The 12,403-nt window shown below is 39.0% G+C and overlaps 1 long non-coding RNA gene across 3 annotated transcripts in view; it reads right to left on the minus strand.

Annotated features, from left to right (window-relative positions):
• Positions 1-2,864: 2,864 nt before the first annotated feature.
• LOC110364028 (uncharacterized) overlaps positions 2,865-12,403 on the minus strand; it is a 31,274-nt gene continuing 21,735 nt past the window's right edge. Inside the window, exons 1-4 of one of the 3 annotated variants that reach the window (XR_010466704.1) lie at positions 11,787-11,868; positions 9,029-9,242; positions 8,265-8,364; positions 2,865-6,221 (exon numbers count right to left, since the gene is read on the minus strand). This is a non-coding gene — a long non-coding RNA (uncharacterized LOC110364028). Of the gene's footprint in view, positions 6,222-8,264; positions 8,365-9,028; positions 9,243-11,786; positions 11,869-12,403 lie in introns of those variants that run through there. The other 2 variants (XR_010466703.1, XR_010466705.1) reach the window with 2 other exon arrangements.

A 12,403-nucleotide genomic window follows, 5' to 3' on the forward strand; every position in this document is an offset into this window, starting at 1 on the left:
TCCACTGAACAGGAGTTTTGGACTTGGGAAGCTCAGCTGCATCACATAGTCAGAGACTGAACAAGAAAAGAAAATAGAAGAAATACAAAACAAGTTACTTGCAGACGTTAAGGGCTGCCTGCCTCTGCTCCTTGCAAAACGGCTTTCCGTGTAGCCATCTAGTGGAAGACAACCGAAATGTTCCCAATTAGGAAAAAAAATAAATACGGAAGGTAATTCTAGGCATTCAAAAGACCTCAGTACAATTACCCAGTACATTGAAGGGTTCAGCCATCTCGCTGAAACTCTTCCTAATGTATAATATTCAGTTACACAGTAGCAGTTTTATTAAGCAAGCTCCTGCCTTTAAGCAAACATAACAGAAGATCCCCATATGTAAATAGTTTATTTCTCCCCTATGAGGTTAGTTCTACTTTGATGTAATTCCATTCTGCATTAGATGAGTTTGTTTCTGATTGCATAAAGGTAAGTGAGCTAAGAATTGGGCCTACTAATCGTATATTTATTTGCTTTCCTAAGCAATCTATTCGTTCAAAACCAGGCCTTGCTTAGTTGAGACAGGTGTAAACAACTAGCAGGAAAACTAACTCATTGCCTGAAGAAACGCAGTTTTGTTTGTACCATTAGCACAGCCACAGGTGACCCCAAAGGACTGAAGTTTCCCAGCAGCTGTGAGCAGGTGTGTACTGCTCCATTTGGTAAAATACCTTGGGGGAAAAAATTCCCACTCTTTTATAAGTGTGAAGCAAATGTAGGAATCACTATACCAACTTAATAAAGAAACCATGAGGGACAAATAGGATTTTTCATCAGCTAACATAGTGATGAAATGAGGAGACAAAACAGGTTCAGGCTGTGCACTATACCAGGCAAATCTCTCTGGTTTTCTGTGTATTAAAAAAAAAGGAGAGTGCAAAACTGCACTACCTGTCCTTTCTCCCTAGTTCTTCCTTCACTCCAGTCCCTTCATTTTAATTGCCAGCTGGGTTCACAAGGAACAAGTTACCCTGAAAGATGGAGAGATGCTTTAGTGAAAGGCAGCAGTGGTAACGTAATGTTAGTTCAGCTCCTGCCTGCCACTCGCTTTCTAGACCAGAGCAATTTACAGCCATATTCCTCCCTCAGTTTCTCCACCTGTAAAACAAAATAAATAGCAGGGTGAAAAAACACTAGCAGTTGGGATTCTTTTACTGCAGGTTGGTCTTGTCATGTGAGTTTTGATATTAACACAGAGCAATGTCCAGCTGCAATACTTTCTCTGTAAGATAAATGCTAATGAATAATCAATAATTTCTTCCTGGTTTTACCTAATTTACGAATGCTGTGAACTCTAATGGTTTCACATCTAGCTCCGGGTTATGCCAACGTTTTGATTAAATGACAAGAGAATCTGGTTTAACAGTTGCAATGCATTTTAAGGGGGAAAAAAAAGACACCAATAAAGTGTAAGCTAAGTATTATTTGATCTACGCAGAGGTGAACTGGAAAGGTGAAATTACCAGTATTGCCAGTATTTTCAAATTGTAATCCTGGACAAACACACCTCTCACTCCTCATGTTGAAAAGTATCTTTCTGACTGATACCGGTAGAGCAAGATAATAACCTTATATTAAAAATGTATATGAAAGTTTAAGACTGGGAACCGGAAGGATCATCCTGAGCTAAACTGCTTTATTGTGAGTTCCCTCTTACTCCACAAAAAGCTGAGATGACTGGATGGACTTAGGTCGCTTGAAGGGCAAGCTCTTATCTAGGCTGAGTTAGGACTGTAGAATTTATCCTTACCTTGGGTTTTATTTATAATTTGAGCTCTTTTTTGCCTCCAAGATAGTCCCATAATAGAAACAATTACAGACTCTGAGTTATTCTAGGCTTTTGGTTGCATTTTTCCTAGAAATACAAAGGTCTCATTTTGTATTTTTCTGAATTCCCAGGGTTTACTTGCACAACTCCCATTAATATTGATGGGAGTTAGATATCTTAAAAATCCCCATGCACGCAGAAAAGAATAGACTCCTAAGTGAATGTCTATTATAAAATGACAAAGAGCTGTAGTCTTTGCAAAAGCCGGCAAAGAGTATTCTTCTGTTTAATGCTCTAATAAGTGTCCTATTATCCACTTAGTTCAATTACACTGAATGAGTCTGGTTTTTCCAAAGCCTTTCACTTTGTCACAGTGAGTACAGGGAGGCTGACAAGAAGGATGAGCCACTGCCAGCTCTTGGGTAGCGACACTGATCTCTCACTGCACCTCAGTGAGAACCAGGATCCACTCGTTAGCAGAAAAGAAGCACATATGACAATGGCCCCCTGTTGAGCCCTCGAGGTACAAATCTGACAATGATCCCATTGTAAACCTCTCATAATCAAAATGTTTTTATTCTCATCCATTACCCAATCTTTAGGGGCTCAGACTTAGAAAACAAGGAGGAAATGGCTCCCTTCTGGACTCCTCAGAAGTATATGAGACCGTGCTGAACAATTTACGCCAAGAGCTACATGCTTTCTGATACGCTGCTTAATTCTCAGAAATTGGTTTTGTTTTTTTCCCACAACAGTGACTTTTTCTTTTCAGAGACACCCATTTTCTTTTTAGGAGAAGCCCTCCATGGTGCCACAGAATGGGACATAAACACACAGTGCTTTCAAGTGGAGGAAGTAAACAGAGCTGTCTCAAGCATCAGCAACACCATCATAAGTTAGTTAATCTTATCCCGTCAACAGGGTCAGTACTTGAATACAGTGGATGCAAAATAAAGACCTCAAAGAGATTTAATAGTATTTTAGCATATGCTATATATATATAAAGGTGGAGTGTACATACAAACTTCTGTTTTATCCCACCTTGTCTTTTACATTTCATGTTTTAGCAATTCATCCAACATGAAGACTAGGAGCAGAAATCTTATATATGTGTGCATATATATATATATATAAAAATATTTATATTCCATTCAGTAAATAATTCAGTTTCTTAAGTTACTGAAACACATATGTATGCAATGGAGTGTCATTGCTCCACAGAAGCCCCTTTAATATATTGGGTAACAACATATTTTAAAAACTGGCTACATTTTTTTTATGAGGTAAACCATAATAGTAACTTCCAAGGCATTATAGAATGTCTGGTAAACCATAATCAATTGAAAAATTATATCGGTAAACACAGACATACACAGAGATATAGGCATACATATATGTATATATACACTTACATACCCTGGTTATTTGAACATATTCCAAGGACTGGATTAAAGGGTGAGACAGATTCCTTTTTCTTCTGCCCTTCTTGACTGCGGTCCTGTCAAATTATTGCTGATTTCCATGTACCAAAACTTCGTAAGAGGAAGAGCAGTTGGCATCTTCATCCATCCTGTCCCTGTCTTAGTTTTGAATTCTTCTTTCTTGACACATGATGCTACTCTGGTGAAGCAAGCTCTGTCAGCCCCATGTGGAAACACTTTTCCCTCTGCCCGCACACCTGATCTCCAGCCCTCTGGCCCCCGACCACTGTGGTCACCCACGTGTTACAACTGCTGGGGGCTGCAACAACCATTGCAGCTTGAGGAGCAGAGTGAAGCTTTACCCCTGGCTTCCCCTTGTCCAGCTGTTTAAACAGAACGAAGTTATACCAACACATGCCAGTTTTATACTGGCCTAAATATTTCAATCAGAAGAGTGCTTCCCCCAGGGCTATCGACCCTACTATAGATACACTTCCACTGACACTGTCATGTCTTCTGTCAGTTACTACTTTCCTGCCCCAAGGAATAAGCCTTATTTGAGGAGTCAAAATCTACTTTAATATAAATAAATAGTAAAAAAAATTAATCAAAACAAAAACAACTTCTGTGTGGAGATACTCCAAGTGCGTAGGTTTCTTTTGCCGGTTAGGGGAAGTTTGGGTTGTCCATGTGTTTCCAGGTCTCTTTGCTCCCGACACACACACCAGACCACATGTGTACATGGTCCTTCTTGATTTGTCCCTGTGAGAAGTGCTTGGTGTTCTCATTTACCCTATGGCAGAAGCATGTGAAGGAGGGAAACAGACTGGCCTTCAGCTTTATTTTTTTCCAAAGAGAAGCAAGGATTTATCTAATCTTGAACCAATTCAGCATGAACAAGTGGTGCTGCAGGTGCAAGGTCTCCCACATGGCTCATTCCTGTCCCTGACTGGTCTTTGCAGAGAACATCAGAGGACCAAAAAATGATAGAAACCTGACTTCTGTTCTCACAAAATTATAAGCTGAGTATCTTTGCCCATAGCCACACAGGCTATTTCAGTACACTAGCAGAAATAGTTAAAACAGAGATACATCTAAAGGCACATCTCATAAGTTTTGATCCAATCATACAGAATGACCAAATGGATGGATAAGTGGGTCATTTTTGGTGTCCTGAGGGAGAAGGCACAAGGGTGTTGATAGGAGTTACGGAGGGTCAGGACTGAAGGCTTGCTCCTTTAAAGTCTCTTAAACAAAAGCCTAAGATTTCTAACAAGGTGCTCAAAAGACATTACACTAGTAGCAGAAAATGTCTTGGTTGGTTTAAAGAGGTGACTTTGCCAGATGGTTAATACATATTTCAAATCTTTTACAAAGTATGCAATGTCGAACAACATTTGACACTGCACTTGAACATCAGAAAGAGCTTTCTAGAAAAATGTTTTTTCTATTGGTGTCAATTTTCATTTCCATTCATAGAGAACTTGTTAACAAAAGAGTGAACATGACTAAAGCATTCTCTCAACCTGTGATTACAGAAAACACATCCCTTTTCAGTAAGCTCAAGATGTAATTACTTATGGTCTCACTGATCTCAGCTCTTTATTCCTTTAAATCCTTTTTCAGTATATCTTTGGTGATTCAGACAAACTCGTCTTTGTAAATATGATAATAATCTAAAAGCTAGAGTCCCCAAAAAAGTTTAAACTTTTTAAAGTAAATCAGTTTATCAACAAGGACTAAAAGAGCATGTGGAAGTATACCAAGATTGAAAAAGAAACAAAAAAGCAAATGTCCCCAAACCATCAGCAGCATTTCAAATATCGTCCCAAATTCGGATAGCTTTAACTCACTTTGAAGACAGCAGGATGTCACTGAAACAAGCAACATTTAAGTGACCCTTGTTTTGTAATTAATTTGGAAAGAAAAGTCAAACAATTTTGGTTAACAAACAAGCAAAACCACCACAACATATTTTTGAACAAAACTCTGACAGACTAAAGGTAAATGACCTGCCAGAAGTGTTTTTCAGGGCTAGCTAATATGGATTTGGATGGAGGCAAAATTGATGAAACTGCAACTCGTTTCCCATCATAACTTCAGTACCGTTATTTGCTGAAAGAAACAGATATCCAGAATTTAAATTCTGGATCTCAATTTGGACTCAGATTAAAAACAAACAAAGAGAAATTGGGGAAGGTTTATAGAAATAGATGTAACGTGTTTAGAAATAGATTTCACTATTTAACGCCCCTGATACTCCATGACATTTTTTCAGGAGGCTTTAGAGGACAGATAGAAATAAAGACTTACTCATACATAGTCTTTGAATAAATGCAATGCCAGACCCAATTTGCTGTTCTCTAAAAGATGTTTTAAATAACTGCAAAAGGCAAATTTAACCACGGTTACATCAGGGATGAACTCAGCCCATTGTTTTCTTTCCTGGAGGCTATGACATTGAGTAATTATTAGAACATTCCTTATTGTCAATGTTTGAAGGGAATAAATGACTAAGTACAAGTGTTTACCTGAGCACCATTTATTGATTGGTTGGCTTCCAAATCACCTTTGGCAGAAGATCACTTCCAGTTTTTCCACAATGCAGCCGAACACTGTTGGCAAATATCTACATACAAGCCTCTTCTGACTATGCCTATGGAGCCTGTAGGTCTCACAGCACTGTAAGTGTATTTTGAATAGGGTTTGCAAGCTTGCACTTGGTATGGTCAGAACAGTACCTAAGATACTACAGAATTCAGAGCTTTAACATTTCAACCAATGGTGGTTATTAGCCACTAACGCCTGCAGTTCCAGCCTTATGAAAATCTGATGTGCCATTAGTGCACAGGTTGGGAGACTGTATGAACTCCATGAGCCATTTCTAGCTGAATGGAAGAACTTGGATGGTCTCTGGAAGGGGCCTCGTGGCTGAGGATTCAGGCTGCCCAACTGACTCCAGCAAGCAGTCGTCTCTTATTCTAGAACAGTGAATGCTAAAAGAAACAAGGCAATTTGAATGGTTTTTTACCTTTAGGGTATTAATAACATATCAGTCCCTTCTCTCCTTCCCACCCCCGCACCCTCTCCTTAATTCCATCATGATACAAAATCATTATATTTTAAATACTGTGGGCAGGAGCTTCCCTCAATAACACCCGCTGCCTCTAGGATATCAAAACCCACCTGCCTGCACTAGGATCTGGTAAGATTCTTGCTGCCCTTTGTGCTTACTTCCAACTTTCAGTTTGCACATGGATGGTTCACCCTAAATCCAGAAACACCTAATTGCACGTGTTGTCGCTGTATCACAAAATCACAGAATGGTCGTGGTTGGAAGGGACCTCTGGAGATCATCTAGTCCAACCCACCTGCTAAAGCAGGTTCACCCAGAGCAGATCACACGGGAATGTGTCCAGGTGGGTTTTGAATGTCTCCAGAGAAGGAGACTCCACAACCTCTCTGGGCAGCCTGTTCCAGTGCTCTGGCACCCTCAGAGTAAAGAAGTTTCTCCTCATATTCAGATGGAGGGTTCTCGGAAGTTTTAACATCTGTCCTCTTGTCCTGTAATCCCTCTGACATTCCCTTTTAAAATACAATTAAATAAGTCTAGCATAAAAGATTTGGCTGTCATATAGGGAAAGACATCATCTTGCTCCATGTCTGTCTTCCCTGCGAAGAAAAAAAGAGAGCCAAATTCTACTGCTAATCTTGCAGCACACTCATGTACACCTGAAGACTGTCACTTGGAGCTCTGGCAGGGAGAGAAGTAAAAATTCTTTTATGATTTTTGACTTCTAGAGGAGGAAAGGTTGGAAGAAGTCTTGCCAGAGTGAAAGGCTGATTTACCATCGCTGTAGATATCCCACCATATGTAAGCACTGCTGATGACCTACCCTAAAAAAACCCACATAACTCCCACTTCAGTGTGTCACAGGGGCCTTCAGCAGGTAAAGTATCTTCTAGGAGCCAGAAAAACCTTGATGTCCAGGACAGCATATTACAAATATAATTTCATCCTGAGCTTATAACATTCCTTTCCACCATCCCACTGCAAAGATGAAAAGGGTCTCCTTCGTGCATTGCTGTGTGACTTTTTGAAGGAAGTGTTTTGTATCCTATAGATTAACCCCCCTACTTTGTGCTATGGTACAGAAGTTGCCATGGGAGGTAGTCATTGTAGCAAATCATGCCACACAAGCACTAACAGCACAGAATTGATTTGTTCTAAATATCTTACCAGCACTCTGAAAGAAATAAGTTGAACCTCTCTTTAATGAAGTAACATGATTATCAGTACCCAGTACTACAGAAAAGTTATAAGTAATAGGAAAAATTGTGTTATAGTAATGGGATATTTAAATCATTCTTCATATCTGTTCCCAAAGTAGTTGTGGGAGAAGCTGCAGAAAGAAGCTGTTCTTCTTTGACCAATAGATTTGCTTTTGTTTGGTTAATTAATGAAATCAAAAGTTTACTTGGGAAATTCCTGTTGTGTTTGAGGGAAGATTTTAGTTCATAAGGGCAGTTACAGCATGGTTATAATGAGAATATGAAGTAAGAGACTCTGGGCTTTTTAAAATAAATGTGCTTATTTTTCAAACAGGGGAAAATAACCTTCCTCTGTTAAGACACAACATAATGTAACCCATAAATCTACACACTTTACTATTCAGGCAAAGGACTCAGCTGTGAGCTAGGCTGTGGATACTTTCTATCAAAGGAGTACCCAGAAAATTGGCAATTCTACATTGAAAATCTTGTCTATAAACCTTCCAGAACAGGACAAACAGAAAGAAAGTAGCATCTAATACATTTCATGTCATGGTTATAGTATCGCTTAATCTCTGTATAGTACCTAGATGACCATCCAATTACATATTTGTAGACAGAAAAACGACTACCACAGATTCAGATGATTAAATGGCCAGGATACCATATAATACCTAGTGAATTGGAAACATGCTCCTTTAGCTAGCCAAAAGCCAGCAGGAGTTGCCGTAATACAGTTAGTGACTGATGAAGACACAGGTCCTTACAGTTTTGGTCTCTAAGACGATGACTGAAAAGTTGCCATCATGTTGTTTGTTCTCAAATTCAGATCCAAGTCCTGGGTCCATTTTCCTTAATAGACTAGATCTGTTGCTCCACAAGAAATAATAATAATAATAATTATTATTTTTATATATATATGCATACCTCAGTGGTGGTACAGTACAACACATAAAAAAACTAGCAACGATGGAAATTTTTCTTGCATTTGGACTAGGGAAATTAGCATTGGTGGGAAATATATTCCCCACACAAAACCTCCTGTGGCTTTCAAACCTGCTTGTGGACTGATGAGGCACACTACCAATGACTGAAAATTTCACACTGGCCGCAAAAAATATAACATTTTTCAGCAGTTTATTATGGGATATTTCCTTAAGGGGAAAAATGTCATAAATAGGATTGTGGAAGAAACACCTTGCCTTGAGATGAGGTGTTTATCAAAACATAATGGAACGTCTGCATAGTCCTTTTGCACTGGTACTCAGACACACATAACAGAGTAAGAACCAGGTTAGTCAATCACCTTGAAGTTTGCACAGGTTGCAAAGGACATAAGGTTAATTTTGAAATATTGTTTATTGTGATACTGCATTTTATAAGGTAATGTTTAATAATGATTAATATATTTGTGTACTCATTTAATTAATGATGGACTGGCTAGAAAGCTGACTTAAACTATTCAATAGCTTCAAACAAGTGGCCTCCTGCAAAGCAGAGTGGATGATCACCAAAAGGTGTTATCACTTACCTTAGAAGATGCTGCTTTCAAGACATGACTAAATATGTTTCTTCTCTGGAAATGGCAGATTTGACGACTAAGAGGTTAGTTTTCACTCCTGTTCTAACTCTTGTGTATTCCTCCCAACACTGTCTTCTTCAGTTTTAGAGGTTATTGCCATTTCAGTAGCTTTGAGACTGCACTTTAGGCCAGGTCTGGAGAAAGATCTAGCTGAAAATAATTCCTAGGAAGAAAGCAGTAACCACTGAAATAAGAACCAGCCATGACAGTAGAGTAATATACATAATAATCTCCAGTCTGTGACAGACTACCAGCAATGTTAACACAGCTGTTTTTGCCAATCTGTGAGCAAAGTGATCCAAAAGAATTGCAATGGTTAAAAAATGAAGATAGACTAAAATAATCTTCCTAAAGAAATTCCACAGATAATAAAGAACACTGATTCTACTGTAGGATCTGAAGAAGCAAAACTTCTGTGACTCTGTACCACAGGGCAAAGGCCTTAAGGTAAGAAAGACAGGCATGTAGTTCTTTTATTGTATTAAAATGACTTTCCTCTTGTGTTCTGTTCTCTTCCAGCTATAAAGATTAAATATGTTGGTTTTAAAAAAGTCTTGGGCACTTGAGCACAAACACTGGAGGTTTTCTGATCTGCAGGTTGCTGAACTCGGAGAGGAAGAGAATCAGCGGGCTCTACACTTTAACACCCAAAGTCCTGGCCTCCTCATTACAGGGATATGTGGAGACAGCAACATTAAATAAAATGAAAGGTTTTAGCTTCCAAATATTCAGCTATGGTTCAATACAGACAACCCCCCTGCAGTAATGATCCCTTTGGTCAGTATTAAAATTTCCTTCAGTCTTCACCAACAGACAGAAAATTCAAAGTATCTGCAATCCCAAGTACATTGTACACAATATTTTCAGCAAGCATATTGAAGTTGCCATGCACTTTACACAGGGATGACTGACCCAACTCAGGTGACCAACATGCACCAGTGGTTGGAAACTTCTTCCTTTTTGTGCCACCAAAAGCAGCTGGCTATAGAAAATGCAGCTTTCTGCAGGCAGGCACAACTGGTGAGACACTCAGCCATATGTATCAGCTACTAATGTATAGATTACCACCCTCTTTTGAGGAAAAAGCAGCATCAAGAGTCCTTTAGAAATAAGAATATTATGGGACTGATTTAGTCATGTTAATAATGGACAACATGGCTAAGAAGAGGCTTTTTATTAAAGCCTATTATTTGGTTTAGTGAAAATAATGGCTTAACTGCTGTTCAGTCTGTTTCCCCCCTGAAGAGCGTATTATTTCAAGTATTTCTAGATGTGAAGTGAGGGCTTTATTATCTTGGATTCTGAAAAATAAAATAAAAGATGAGAAGAAATCATTATGTTTCCTGACATTTTTTCTATGCTTGAATCACAAGGACTTAAAAACTATCTTGTACAATAGCTCTGAGTACCATTTTCTTGGAATATTTGATTCTGACAAAAGCAAATTGCAGTTTCAAGTAATTCAGACACTAAATGTAGCCCCCTTAAGTGTTGATCCTCTTACAGTCCTCATTTTAACACTCATTTCGAAGTTGCTTTCCGAAAATGCCATTTTCTTTTCCAGAGAACTCAGAAGTTTATCATTTCTCTCATTGCTGACACTCATTAATTATACACACTGTAATGAATCTTCAAGTAGCTCAGCTACCAAAAACTGCATGTCTCCTCTCTTGGGGAGAGGCAAGGGAATCATATTCTACCTACTGTGCAGCAAAAGCAGTCTCATTGCTGTGGATGAAGGATGAAGAAAAAAGTGACAGATTTTGCAGCCAATCTTATCTTAATTATCTCTAATTCAAGTGAAGTCTATTCACAGTGTAGCCCACATTTATTAAGAACACAAAGGCAATGGCTGCAAACTGAACAAAGCAAAAATGTAGTATCAGGCTTTCTTCCTGGCTCATGTTAAATTAGCTCACTGCAGTGGAAAGATCCAGTTAGTCTATGATATTCTTAAGAATGATGATAGAGCACATTTTATGAGAGCACATGATATAAAATCCTTCATATTTTGCATATGGTTTAAGCATCTTTGATGGTAAGGAAAAGGTTACTCTTCGTACAGTAATTGTCAGTAACAAGGCATGAGTTGGTATTCTTTTACATAATGACAGTGTGTCAAACTTCCTGTCATCTCTTCTCTATAATGAAAATTTGCAATGGTATCTCCTTGCTCAGAGAGACAAACAAGCAGAGAAGTTCACAAATAGTACTCAAATGACTTCTACTTGCCAAGATAATAATTGAAACACATATCTTACTAAATTTAGCATCAACATTTTGCCATCCCATAAATATTTCAGAGATGTCAAATAATCACTCCACATTCTTTGGGATGGCAAATAGGAGGACTTTTGAATAAGAAGAAGAACAAGAGATTGACTTCTCAAGTCACAGTAATGAAACAAACACACACACACACACACACACACACACACACACACACAAAAAGGATAGAAAATGTGCACCTCAGCCACGCCCCAGCCACTGACCACAGTGATGTGTCTGACAAAGCAATGAATTCAGTTCTTAACTTTTTCATTACTATTTGTCAGCCTCTTAGGCTATCATGTAACATGCCAAATTAATAAACTATGTTAAAGAATTTAGAAAAAAACAATGCTCGGTTAAGGGAGAAAAAGGCCCACGGTGACAACAGGTTTCATGCAGCAATCACAGAGCACAGCAGCGATGACATGAGAGATACCAGGGATCCTTCTAGGTAGTTGTCTTGCAGGTAAAAGGCTGTTCAGGGCAGCCGTGACTTGTTGCCTGTGCGAAGAGCATCATCACTGAAGAAGAGCAGGGGAGAGGAAGAGGAGGGAATTCTTCTTTCACATGCTCCTCCCATTTCTGGGATAGAAGAGGGAGGACAAAGATACCATTTGGGCTGATTCACCTCTGTCCTTCCTCCCCAGTCTTAGACCAGGTTAGAGCTTTTAGCACAAGCAAGATGGGAGCAGGGGCAGGCAGAGCAGAACAAAATGCACACGCACATTCAGATCTTACATTAGGATGTGAAGAGTTAACAGGGTATCTCAACATGGAGATAGTGGAGGGGAACACACGGGGAGAGAAGAATCTGTATCTGCAACATGGTTTTCAGACTATGGCCATCTACAATCAAAGGGCACGGATCAAAGAAGTATAATGATGATGGCCATCAAAGTCCCTCTAGAAGCAAGTTGCAGCCCTCAAACTATAGTGGAAGAAAGAAACTTCTCTTTCTCCAGACTTTCACAGCCCTACAGAGATCACTTTTCCCACCCTCTCTTCTCCACAGCCCAAGCAACCTATTTTAGGCTTCCCCATTATTTAAACCAG

Source organism: Columba livia, chromosome 1 (genome assembly GCF_036013475.1).
Source record: "Columba livia isolate bColLiv1 breed racing homer chromosome 1, bColLiv1.pat.W.v2, whole genome shotgun sequence".
Classification (NCBI taxonomy): domain Eukaryota; kingdom Metazoa; phylum Chordata; class Aves; order Columbiformes; family Columbidae; genus Columba; species Columba livia.